The following is a 13,914-nucleotide window of genomic DNA, read 5'->3' as shown; positions in this document are numbered from 1 at the left end:
TTATTTTTAGTTTTGCTCATGTAAAAAATGCGACACTCCTAAAACTGAGAAGAAATGTTCTAGTATTTCCAACTATTTTTTTTTTTTTTGCAGCTAATTGAAACAAGACAGTGATGCTAATATCTGTAGCTCATAAGGAAACAAATCAGGGTTGGGGTTTTTTTTGTTGTTTTATTTGCCTTATACTGCACATGTGGCATGAGCGGTGAACTCGAGAATTACACTCCTGGTGCGTTTAGGCAAACTTGCCATTTGCAATACAAAAAAAACACGCCAAAACTTCAAGGAATTTCAGAAAATGTCTGAATTGTGTGTGCGCGTATCTTACCTGTTAACTTTTAGGCCTTTTTAGACACTGAAGTAGGTTTCCCACGCCCAAATAACAGCAGACCGGTTGAAAACAGGAGAAAGTTAGAAGGGAGAAAATGTATATCCTCAGACTCGGCATGGGAGGCTGCTTAAACATATTGTAAAAGTCAACATAAGGCATCTGTATATAAGCAAGCAGAAGCAGTGGTCTGCTGAGTGCACAAACATTAGGAGTTACTCAGACTGCAAAGATGTCCTCGAGCAGATGGGTATCTGCCCCTAGTGATTCCGAGGAGAAAAAACCCAGCCAGACTACGTTGAAATCGAATGCAAAGTGAGCACGAGGATCTGCAAAGGACTTTGAAGAGCAAAGAGTCTGCAACGTAGAAGTAAATGATGAACTAGGTATATATCTAACAAAAGGTGGGTACCTGTGAGAGCACTGGTGGGCGTACAGGGTCACCAGGCAGGACATCAGAAAAATGAGAAGATAGTTGAATTGGGTGTTGCAGGGGAATTTGGGCAGGTGCTGCGTTGGGTAATGAAAATGAGGTGGTGTCAGACTGCTGAGGTACCCCAGCAGAAGTACTGAGAGAAGCTGGAGAATTGACTATGGAGGTGTCCCCGTGTGCTGTACGGAGCATAGCCAGCGCTCCGACGAGGCAGCGATGCTGACAGAAACCACACCATGGGTGCCGCAGCTGTGATTTGTGAATCTAAGCACTGGATTTCACTTCAAAAAAAAAAAAAAAAAACAACAAAACAAAAACAAACTGAAATTTTTTTGGGGGGCGGGGGGAAGCAAGTGATGATTTTGAACAGACTGGCAGTGACAGTCCTGGGAGGGTGTGAGCTCCTGGGGGGGGGCAAGTTCCTCTCCTCAGCCTGCTCCAGCAGCTCCCCCCTTTCGGCTTGTGCTGCTTTGCTCCCAGGTGGGTGGGCACAGCACTGTCTGCAAGCCCCTACCTCGCTCCACCATCTAAGTCCATCCTCCCCCCAAACTAGCTCACTCTAGATACTCATCTTCAGCTTCCCCCTGATTTGTGAGCATGGAGAAAAATAATGGGAGAAATGGGTGCTTGGCCCTTTGGATATTTCATGAGAAGGCCGTATTATTTATAAATAATTTATGACTTTGAAGCTCTACAGTTTCTCCCCAGGTTACATGTATTGTATAACCGAGCTGTATGATTTACCTTAAATTGCCCATCTGCCGTGCGCGGTGAATCCCTCCGTACAGCGCCGTTTCTCCTATCCTGGGTGGCCTTCACTCGTGGATGAGAGATTTGCATAAAATGATTTCTTTATGTAAATACGCTCGGGCTCCAGCTCCAGCATCTTGTTATAACATATGTACCAATCCCCTTGAATCGGGCTATCGCCTGCCTCGGTAATTGCATCTATTTGTTTGTTGCTGTAGTTTTGGGAATTAGCGGGGGAGCAAGACGCATGCACCGATGTGCTTTTGCTGCAGTCTTGTAACCTTACTTTATCCTAAGGCTTCTTTGAGGAAAAAAACAACAGGCGAGGGTAGGGATGGGGGTGGGAGGTGCTGCAGCTCAGGCGGGAGCAAGGGGCTGAAGGGGGCTCCCTGGGAGCCTGGTTAACCCTGATAACCCTCCCTGGTCCCCCTGGGGACAGCCTGCCCACGGCCCGCACAGCCAGTATCGTTAAAATGGAGTCACGGTACCTCTCTCCAGAGAGATAAGGAGCCTTGCCCTTTCGGTCGGTGTGATTCAGGCCTGCCGGGGACCCATGAGATGCCAGGGGATGTGAAGCCCCTGCCCAGGAATGGAGCAACCAATGTACCCCAGACCTTTCCTGCCTCCCTCTGCTCCCAGCGGTCTCAGCCTTGCACTTATACAGTGTGGAGTGGTTTTCTTACACCCAGTCACTGGTTATGGCTGAACCTCTTCATTCGTGGCATCTCCTCCCTGGCCTCTGTTTGGCTTCTCTTTCTATTCTTCCAGCTCCCTTTGTAGCCGTCTTGTCCCAGCTTCTGTGATCTTCCCTGGCACCTCCTTGTTTCCGCTTTACCTGAAGCATGAATAAATGAGATAATGAGACACGGGCCAGTCATCCCAATTACTTTGTATACATGTGGATATGTATGCCCTAACCCATTCCCTAGTCTCTCATTTTTCTGTCCTTTGCTACAGCAGCCGCTGGAGGACGGGATTATCTTCTGGTGTGTATTTAGCACGTTGCTGCTGCTGCAGTATGAATAGCATTGACTAATGGTATACATATTTTGAAAAACTAGAGCTGTATTGTAGTGTTCATTTGGGCTAGTAACGCCCAACAAACTCCCATGTAGCCTAGTTTGTCATCACCATCAATAAAATGTTTTCCTGCATTCAGGCTGCATAGTTTTGTATTTTTGAAGTTGGAAGGAAGGATAAAATATAGTTGGTACAGCCCCTAATAATTCTTTAATGCTTTTCATACTAATGTTAATGTGTTCTGAATAATGGTTTATGGGAAAGATCTGCTAATTTAGGTAACGGTGATAGTATTTTGATCAGGTGTGTAGTAAATGCAGTAGTTAGAGGGTATTTTTTTTGAAGGCTTCTCCATCTTTTTATAATTACCAGATAGATAATATGAATTTGCCAGATCCAACGTGCTAATGATTGCCTTCCTTTTAGAGAGACAGAAATTACACACTAGCAGTGTATTTTAGAGCTTTTAGAGAGACAGAAATTATACACTAGCAGTGTCTGAATGAGATTCTGCTTTGGTAGTGTAATAAAACATACAATACTGTGCTCTCTTGCCATTGCGTAAACATCCATGAATTTGTCCCCAGTCTTTCAATACAGAAAATAATGAAGATGAAGCTAAATTTACTTTAGGAGTACTCGAATGGCTATTGATGGCTTGGGAATGCTGGGTTATCAATAGTAGATGAACTGCTTTGCTGTTGTCTGACACTTTTTAGGGGTGTCTCATGAATCATTTTCACATAAAAGGTAAATGCTCTCGCTGTCCAATTTTGCTCATTTTAAATTGCCACATTTTTCAGCTTCATCTGCAGATTTCCTGAAGCAAGCTCTCTGTGGCTGAGATGCAGGGTATTTTCTTAGCAAGACGTCTTTTTTTGAGCTGGCCCTGAACTGTGCTGCCTGATTAAAGGCAAGTCTGCTTAGATTGTAGCACGTGATGATCATCTGCTGTGCTCTCTGGTGGTCTATGCCAGGCCATTACGAGGAAGGTAGAGAGAACTGTGTTTGGGTAATATTCTTAAATATATCGCATACCATTGGTGCCTTGCAGTTGGGTCTAGACTATTGGGGAAGAAAGCATTTTTATTAGTTTGCATCTTGCTGTATCTCACTTTTAAAGAAATAATTTGTGGCCCACCAATCCCTCTGTGATGAAGAGAGTTCTTTCCAGTATATATTGTCTTCTAAAACGTGGTTGGTGTGGGAGGTTACTGCAGAGGAGCATGGAGACCCTTAGTCTTTCATACTTACTACCATGACATTGGGAGTGTGTAGAGAAAGGAGCGGTCTGAGGTAGCAGATCAGCCTTCAGATTAAGAAGCAGAAAAAGCAAAAAGTGGTAGCAGCTGTAGCAACAATATTCCTGAATCTGCAGGAAATCATCTAACCCCTAGTTAATATGAAACACTCCTAAAATTAGCAGAGCTTTTGAACTTAGGTTCTTTGTTTCAGAAGGAAAGCAGTGCAGCCCCAAGGCAAGGAGTAGCGTGAATCTGCTGGGATATTGCTGCAGAAAGGGCTCTGGAATAGGAGACAGTAACCTCACCTCTTTGTTTGGCTCAAGAGCTGTGAACCAGATCAGAGGTTGTTGGAGAGTACTCTGCAGGATATGGGGAAATTCTGGGAGAAAGCTTTTATAAGCATATTGTTTGATTTATTCTGAAAAATCTTAAGTTAGATACTGCTATTAATATTGTGTATTTTATACTGTTCAGTGTTCCAAGTAAGAGGTGAGGCTCAAGTTCTTCTGCGCTTCTTTCAAGGACCATATAGTGAACTCTTGCTGGATATCTTCTTTTATCATAAGTTTTAGTATCTGTGACAGTTGGACTTCTCTAGCTAAGGTGAGGGCTGAAAAAAACATTGCCTGAGGCTCTAAGGGTGCTTTGGGCACAGAACCCCTAGTTCATGGGTAGGTGGAACACCAGGAAATGGGGTTTTATGGTTTTGGATAACTGCTGCTTATTCTCTTGCCTTTCCTAGCTCCACACCATCCTGGATCTTCCCTTGAACTTGCTCTAGCCAATTATATGAAATGAGACTTCATTGGAACGACTGCATCAAGCAGTGGTGAAGTCTCCCCCACACGCTTTTCTCCAGTAGCTAAGAAGCTGCTGTTGACATCTAAGTGTATTGCTGAGTTGCTTTCAAAACTACTGTGTACTGGGTCATGGAAAAGGTTTTCAGTGCCATATTTTACCCTGATGCATCTATAACTCTAGCAGCAGCAGCCTTCAGCAGCAGCACTTCTGCAGCTTTTTCAATAAAGAAATAAATCTCACAGTCATTTTCCCTGGGCTCTGCACACCAGTTCCATGAATTAGAATGCACAAAGAGAATACAGCATAAAGGGGGTGGTTATATACCTATCTTGTTACCCTGGAAATAATGAAGGGCACGTTTAGACTAGTGGGCTTGGGAGCATTAGTGTCCCTCCCTCCTCTTGTCTCTCTCTCCCTTGTGGCAGGGTTTCTGCAGGAACAGCACCTGTGGGGTTCAAAGGGAGCCCCCCCACACCCCTGCTGTGCTTGGCAGCCTCTGGAAACCTGGGGAGGGCTGTAGTGACAAGAGTGCCTGAGTATTTCTGGCAGGTTTTGGACCTTTGTTTACTTCAGTGGGTGTTTTTTCTCCTTCCATCACGAGCACCAAAAAGATCTGGCCAGGTGTCTGTCTTGCCTCTCATGCAGTTTGCCAGCCTTGTCCCTTACTCATCCAGCAGAAGTTGAGGGTCATTTATTCCACCTCCGTGGTTGTACCTGGAGAGCAGTAGCCGTGCTGGAGGCAGAGCGAGGATGGGAAGCATCAACACCCTGCAGAGCGGTAGCTGACTCCTCACGGCCTCTGGGCAGATGCTGGGTGGGAGAGATTATGGGGCAGGCCTGTCTGGTCTTCCAGCAGGAGTATGGACTCCATATGGCAGACCCTCGAGCCACTGGCATGTCTAAGAAAGGCAATGTGAACAAAATCCACAGCTCATGGGAATTGATATAGTATCCTTAACAAGCACAGAGCATTATTGTTTCATAGCTTGAAAGAACTGTACTGTAACATTATTACTCTCCTGTTTTCTGCTATTGGTGCCAGCAGAGCTGAGAAATGAAGTAAAGCAAAAGATATGTTCTGGCCCAGTTGTCCCCAAAGTGTGTATTTTACTGTGGCTATATACCTGCACTCCTTCATGGTCTTGGCTCTGGAGTGGAATATGCTGTAGTGGTACAGACTCTTCTGCATAGTCCTGCCATGGAGGACTCTTCTGACCTTCTCCTTTTGACTAGACCTGTTTCTTTCCTCTCCTATGTTGTTTGTCTTTTCCTAAACTTTATTCTTGCCTCTTTTCCTCACTTTTACAGCTCTCCTACGTTCCTTCCACAGCCACTCTTCCTAGCTAGCGGTCTGTCCATTTTCTCTTTTTGCCCGAAAGGACATACCTTCCTTTCCTGTCTTTCACTTGGCTCTCTCTGGTTGCCAGCTTCCCGTGCAACTCTCAGGTTTCTTTTACTGCAGCCTCAGCTCTGTGTCCTCCTGTTTCTGCCAAGCCAATGCTGGTCTCCCTTTGTACCAGCTGCCTATTGGATGGGTCTCAGCTCACCCCGTTCTCATCCAAATAGTTCCTGATCTCACTCTCCTTTTTCGATCATTTTTTTTTTTCTCTTTAGCTTTTGCTTAGAGCCACTGACTCTTGTCACCTTCCTTTCTTGCTACTCTCTCACCCTCCTTTACCCTGCTTTTCTCTCTGACTCCCTGGCCAAATTTCCTTGCCTATGCTCATCCATCATCTTCCTCACATAACTCTCAGTCCCAGTTTCCCCCTTTTTCTTACTTTTTTCCTGCTTCCTTACTCTTGTTCCTCTTTTCACGGGATTATGCCTTTCCCATTCCTAAGGCAGTAAAAAGCATCACTCACATAAAGTTTTTACCTAGGTCATGTCAAATCCCTGCTTCAAAGAGTAAAGATAGTAGAGCTTCTCAAAGAAAAATGATGCCAAGGCCTTTTAACTTGGCCAGTGAAAAGTACTTTTGTTTAGCTTTATTTTCAGCAACATGTGCATTTTTATAATAGAGATGCCCAAAATGACATTTAGCAAGAGGCTGCATTTTTTAACAGTTGAAAGGGGGAAATGCCAGACAGCTGTAATAAGCAGCACTGCTGCCAGCCTCACCTCTGGTACTTATCATCAGGAAATGCCATTACAGTCCTCCAAGTCCTTTTTCTTCAACATGTTGACAAATATGTAGTATTGGGAAGATTTTATGTGATTCTGCAAATTTCACAAGGCTCCCAGCAGAGTCACTTGTCCAAGGGGCAGGAGATGCGTAAGCAGTGAACTGCTGCCTGCCTTGGTGGCTTGTAAGAGTCAGCTGGGGAGTGAGAGCCCCACTTTGGAGTTGAACATTGTTTAGGAGTCCCTTGTTGGCAGGACTGCATGCATGTGTGCATATTTATTTATTTATTAATATCTAGCTCCTAATCATCCTTGCTCCAAGACTAGTTCTATATATGTAAATAATAAAAAAAGGACATTTAACAAATTACAGGAGCCTGTATCACCATAGCCTTCCCATTTTATAGAAGGGTCAGACTGGATGCTGATATCCAGAAGAGGGTTGGTGGTACTGCAGAAAATTCACAACTGTTGAAATAGAATTTTGGATTTTTAATGGATAAACTCGGAGAGCGGTTCCGCCAGCCTCATATTGTACAAGGTCTGTCTGTCATGTTGTACTTAGTTTCTGAGATAGTACAAGGAAGACATGATCCCCAGTGAGTTAATAAGAATAATTTTTCATGCTGGGGAAAAAAAGGAAAAGGAAAAATGAACTGCGTAAGATTTGGCTGTGACGTTTAAAGTCTAAATCTGAGTTTGTCTGCATAATTTATCTTTGGGTATTTGCAGAAGGGAGAGCAGGAGAATATGAACGAAGGCATCTCAGTTATGTCTGAGCTTTCTGATAGATGAAGAGAATTTTTGGTGACTCCATCTAACTGGAAGGTCTATCAGTGTGATCTCTTCTCTGGCAGATGGAAGATAACACTAGGGTTATCAAAGCATGGGAATTACTCCAGTGCAGTATCACCCTGAGATACCACTTTCTTTCAGAGCGATAGGTGATGTTTCTGGGATGTTAGAGAGAGCTGATTTCCCCCTGCTGCACAGAACATGTGTATACCAGATTATTTTTTTTGGCACCTTATCCACCTTCTCTATCTGTTGCTGGCGAGGAGTGAAATGAAAATACAGAGTATCCTTGTACAGAACATAGCAAGTACAAAGGGATCTAAGGAAAAGGATGTGTTTATCAACTTCATTAATATTTCTGTTACAATCTGCTTGGATTCTTGGAGTTTCTATGAAATACTTTTTGAAACATCTAAAAGATGATTAGGCTGACACTAATTGAAGTCTTCCCTGAATGCAGAGGTTCTTTTTCAAAGAGTGTAGCAATTTTTATTTCCTACTTCTGTTGGCTTTATGCTTGCACACGTTTGCAGCATCCCATTGAGGGATACTGCGACCTCACGCTTCTGTCGAGACTTCCCATTGCAACATGCCGTGTTGCATGTGAACCTACCAGCAGCCCTGCATCCAGCTCTTCCTTTAATTTCTAGGAATACGATTCAGCTTATTCTTGTGAGCATGAGAAGTTAACTAATGGAGCCCATGTCAGCCTTCTGTGAACGGCCTGCCACTTCGGCACGTTACCTGTGTGTAACCATCAGAAAACAGCTATGCGTGTCAGTCCTTGCTCGGAGGGAGAACAAGACAAGACTCTGCAGCCATGGGAATTGTGGTTCAGCGGGGTTTTCTCTGGTGCCTGGGGAAATGTGGGCTGAGGAAGGCAGTCTCTAACCCTTTTCTGCACTGGAGCATGTTCTAGTCCATAGGAGGAGGATCCACCTGCCACAAGGCACTTTTGGGGGATGGCTGCATTTCCAACAGGTGAAACTGGGAGCACTACGGTTATTCTTCAGCCTGTGCTGGTTTCTCATCTGCTTTTCCCCACGGTTGCCCATCATGTTGAGTCACTTGAAATACAGCTGCTTTGACCAGCTGTTTGCGGGTGAAAGGGCTGGAAGGAATGCCTTATGAGGAGTGGCTAAGGACTTTGGGCTTGTCTGGTTTGGAGAAATGGAGGCTGAGGAGCATTGCTCTCTACAACTTCCTGAGGAGGAATGTGGAAAGGGAGGTGCTGATCTCTTCTCCTTGGGATCCAGTGACAGGACACATATGGGAATGGTTCAATGCTGTGTCAAGGGAGGTTCAGACTGGATATCAGGAAGCATTTCTTTACGGAGGGGGTGGTCAAAGCCTGGAGCAGGCTTCCTAGGGAGGTCATTGGTGCCCCAAGCCCATCAGTGTTTAAGAGGCATTTGTATAATGTCCTTAATAACATGCTTTAACTTTTTGTCAGCCCTGAAGTGGTTGGGAAGTTGGAGTAGATGATTGTTGTAGGTCCCTTGCAGGTGAACTATTCTAATATTTTACAATCTAGACACTGGCTGTGCAGTGGAATTCACCTGTGCTAATGATACACGGCAGATCATGAGGTTAATAAAAGCCATGCCTGTGAGAGCATATTTGCCTCAGTCACCACTCCCCTTGCCCTGGAGGAGTTTAGGAGAAAGTCATTTGAGGTAGCCCTTTCCTACATGCAGACTGTGGCTTTCCCAATTTAACCACGTGTGTCATTGCAGCTCAGGGTAGAGAGTTAGTGGTCTGAGTCACCTCTGTCCAAATTCATCAAGATGTGTAGAAGTCATCGTCGTTGATGGGAAATACTCATGTAGGGTGTCTCACTGTCCATCCATATGGGTCATTATGAATGAACCTGCCCCTTTTACCACATAACTACAGTAGCCTTTGTTCTTCAGAAACCTGGGGCAAATCAGGAACAGTCGGGTTTTGGGCAGGGTTTCAAAAGTGAGATGAAGATTTACTTTCTGTGTATCATCCCTGCATAGTTCACAGGTACATAGAATCATAGAATCCTTTGGGTTGGAAGGGACCTTAAAGATCATCCAGTTCCAACCCCCCTGCCCTGGGCAGGGACACCTCCCACCAGACCAGGTTGCTCAAAGCCCCCTCCAGCCTGGCCTTGAACCCCTCCAGGGAAGTGCATCTTGCTATCCATCCTATCACTGCCTGTTTCATTTTGCCTCTTGCTTAATCCTGATTTTCAACGTGAAATTCTTAATCATAGCTTATGTCATATCTTCAGGAAATGCCATTATAGTAATCTCACTGTTGGTTTTTGCTGTCTTTCGGTGCTTGCAAGCACGAAACAATATGGAGAGGACACTGTAAACATCTGAGGTTCCAAATGTCAAACCTCAAGATCCTGTTACAAAGAAGTTAGGACAGCAGCTGGGTTAGTCTACAAGCTTTGATTAAAATAAACACGTTCACTACTTCTTAAATATTTTCATTGTTTTATTTTAATATTTATAGAACTTCTCATGCCTTAAGTAAATTTTGTAAACTTACTTTTCTATTAATACTCTAACATGGCTGTGTGTAGTTGGCATGTGATTAACACATTTAATGGAATTTCAGTCTTGAATGTGCTTCCTTTGGCATTCTTTCTGATTTTTTTTCTTTTTGCTCTTCATGTTGGCCACCTGAGACACTTCCTGATTTTTTTTGGCATAACATTAATTTTGATTTCGTAGTTGATAGCATTATTATTTTATCAAATAACCTGAGAAATTGTTGCAGCAAGACTGCAGCAGCAGCCAAAGCACTGATGCTTTCTAATGGTGCACTTTACCTCTGCTCTATTATCACTGCCCATTTCATTATTTGCAAGTTGATTACAGCTGCATTTCTCAGGGGCTATGAAATATTCAGCAGCCTGGACTAGCCTGGGGAGAATCGCAGTCTTTGCAGCTGAACACCTCAAAGGCAAAGAGGAACCAAAAACTTCTCATATTTTAAAACCGATGGGGAAATTCCTTCTTTGCATTAGCTCTCCCATGACACTGACTTAGAGGTGCACGGTAATTAAAAAATGCCACTTTACTTATGCTTTTCATTGGATGGGGGGGAAGAACAAGAATAAATATACAACTAACGCGTTTCTGCTATTCTTGTCTGGCTACAGCAAAGAAGGAAAGAAGCGTTGGTATAATTGGTTGCCTGTGTGTCGGTGTGAGGCAATTGGCATTCTGGGTGGAGTTGGGGAAAAAAGCCCTCTGTTAAGGGCAAAAATTAACACTACCGGTTATGTTCTCACACTTTCTCTCTGGAGGACTAGCCAGCAATGATTGACTGAAATGTGCAATATTTTTACCAAGTAGGAAACAGATAAGATTTTTATAAACAGGATACTTCATCATTAAAGTAAAGAAACAATTGCTTTGACCTTGACACTGAATGAGTAAGGCCAGCATTGTGATAATTGAGAATGTAGCTAAGCAACAGTTCTCCAGGAGCTTGCACTGCTTTATTTTTAGTAGACTACAACAGTAGGGTGGGGGGGAGGGAGTGAATGAGCAAAGCAACTGGTTAATGCTTGCAAAAAAGAAATTATTTCTGTCTTTGTGCAAAAAGTTGGAATTGTGATATGCGCTTATACCGATTTTAATTTGGGTTTATGTCAAAAGAAAATAATTGAATCAGTATATCCTTCTGTGGTCTGAGCTGGAGGAGGGCCTGACAGAGTCCCTGATTCCTTAAGCTGCTTTAGAGACAAGTCTCTTCTGAAAATTAATGGCGTAGAAGAAATGGCATATTCCTTCAAAAATAGTCTATTTTATATCTATTTCTGCTTACTTTGGCAGGTTTCCTAATTTTACTGGTTAGCACAGCCTAATTTATTTGAAAAGCTGGACAGTAGTTTTAACTAAATTAATTTGGAAAGTCCTTTAAATAAGTTCTTGCGACCACTTGCTGTAGGTATGCTCTAATTTGAGATTAAACTAGTCTTAGAATACTATATTAAGCCTGTTCCCTACAAAGTTAACGATGTAAGACCCTTTAAATCTGAAATAAACATCCAGGGAAAGGAAAGTACTTTCTCCTAGCTAAGTCAATTTACAAACCAAGTTAGTTTAATTTTTCACCTAGCCAATATTAAAAAAACGTCAGTCTGAGAAGTTCAACATTTTTATTATGTAGGCATTCCAGGATTGATTGCAAGCACATGGCCACTTCATTATCCCATAAGTAAAAGTACGTGTTGCAAGACTAATGGAAAGTTTGCAATCTCTTTACCTCTCTCTATTCATGGTAAATCTCTTATCGCTGACTTGGATGCTCTTTCTTTAGATACCAAACCAATACAATTACTAAGTAACAGTAAGTTTCTGCTTCTAAAACTCAAGCAGCTGCAGAAATGTCTTTGAAGATACCGTCACTGCATGGATATAAACTACCCTAACTTTACATACAGGAGCCTTTAATTCTGATTTGGTCTATGAAATCCACATTATTGGCAACATTACCTAGGTGAGAATAAAAATGTCCTGATTTTCAGCCTAACTTCTTTATCAGATCTTTGAAAGAAGATGGTAAACAGACAACAAATAATGAAAAGAAGTTTAAAAACTGTATTAGTTGCTCTCGAGTATTTTAAATACAGGCAGGAAACCTTTTTCTGAAGTACTTTTCTCTGGGTATGATTTTAAATTTGAAGAAACAGTAGATAATGTATATTGTCTGTTTATTCTCATAGTGTGGCTAATTGAATTCAGAATTGTGAAATCTTTCTTCTTTTTTTTTCTTTTTTTTTTTCCTAGGGGGAAACGTTTGTCAATATCATATATCACTTGAACATCAAGCTCTCCAGAGGCTCCAAGGTAATTATTTAAGCAACTGCTTTTTGTTTCCTGTTGTGGTCAGCTTGGCTTTAGTTCAATTTTGTGAAGACCCCTGTAATTTATGAAAGCGCTAAGCAACTAAACTGGGTAGCAGCAGTGTTACAAGTAGCTTTTGCGGAAGCTTTTGTTGTTTACAGCTTCATGATCCATGATGTGTTGTGCGGGATTCCAGTGTGTATGTGTGTATAAAATAAAAGACATGATACATTTTGAAAATGCAGTTGTTGTTTTCATGTCTTAAAAAGCTGCAGTGCCAGTTCCAGCTGAAAGGTAGAATCAGCTGGATATGGGGTTGCAGATGGTCATTCAGAAAGCCGTTCCTTATTCCTCAGCATCCCAGTCTTCTAGCTGGTTGTCTTCCTGGAGCTGTGCGAGAGGCACCATGTGCTCTGCTCTGCAGCGCTGGCACAGGCTTTCATGCCCCATTTGATGGGCATGTTGGTTGGTGGATCTGTTTTGGTCAAGCAGAGCGATGACTGCCTCATTGGAAATTGCTGTCTTTGCTCGCTTTGCCAAGTTCTTAAAAGGCAGTTCTGCTGTTGCAATTGCTGTAGATGCCACACATCTATACATCACATTTGCTTGTTTCAAAGCCTGTTTTGAAAGCCTAGCAAATGAGGTCTCTGTTAGTATGGACAGAAAATAAATAACAAACAGCTGGGGGTTCATATTTCATGTTCAAGTTATAAAGCCCCTCCAGTATGGAGGGTATGGAAAAGAATACTGTGGTTAGGAAGTTAGTCTGGGCATGCAGTCTGCAAGGCGTATCTGGTACCTTTGCATGGAGACCAATGAGATCAAGTCTTCACTATGTGTTTGCATTCATCTAGGTCTGATGAGATTTGAGCAACATCAAATTTATATTGAGTTGCCACTTAAATAAATACCATCTTCCAACACCTAGCAGATGGTGAATTTTCAAACACTGCAGTTCTTTTTTATTCCAAGGATCCCAGCCCTTCCTGGGTGGCTGTTTCTAATAAGTGATGATGTGGTACTGGACCAGAGCTGGTTGTGTGTAATGCAGTCAGTTTGTGGCTGAGTTGAGAAATACTAGGAAGATTCCAAGCCCTTTCCTTAGTGCAATGATATCCTTGAAACTTTCTGTGGTACCAGTGCTTTGCTAATGCATACCAAGCAGGTGGTCTTTACTTACATTGCGTTGCTAAGATGATAGTGAAGAACTTTGAAGGTAACCACATTGCACTAACTGACCCGGCTGGTGCATGTTCCTAGGTTTCCTAAAGGAAAGTTGGTTTGCTCAGACAAGCTTACTGGTTTAACTTTGCTTTTCCAGAAGCTGAGAGCACACCTCTGGTAGTGTACTCGGTTACCACAACTCGTCTGACCAGTTACCTCCTAAGCTACAGTGACTGGTTGGACCAGTTTGTGTGAATATACTCCGAGTCCCTCTCTCAGTCTCGTTTTGTTATCTGTACATAGTAAAAGAGCTGCTTCCATCCCAAATCATGAGCCCATGAGAAGTGTATAAATATAACTGACATATGATTAATGGAAACATTGCTTCTTGGTAGCATTAGTCTTTAAACTGAACATAGAAAT

The sequence above is a fragment of the Numenius arquata genome, chromosome 3 (assembly GCF_964106895.1).
Source record: "Numenius arquata chromosome 3, bNumArq3.hap1.1, whole genome shotgun sequence".
NCBI lineage: Eukaryota > Metazoa > Chordata > Aves > Charadriiformes > Scolopacidae > Numenius > Numenius arquata.
Note: the sequence above shows the minus strand (reverse complement) of the source record.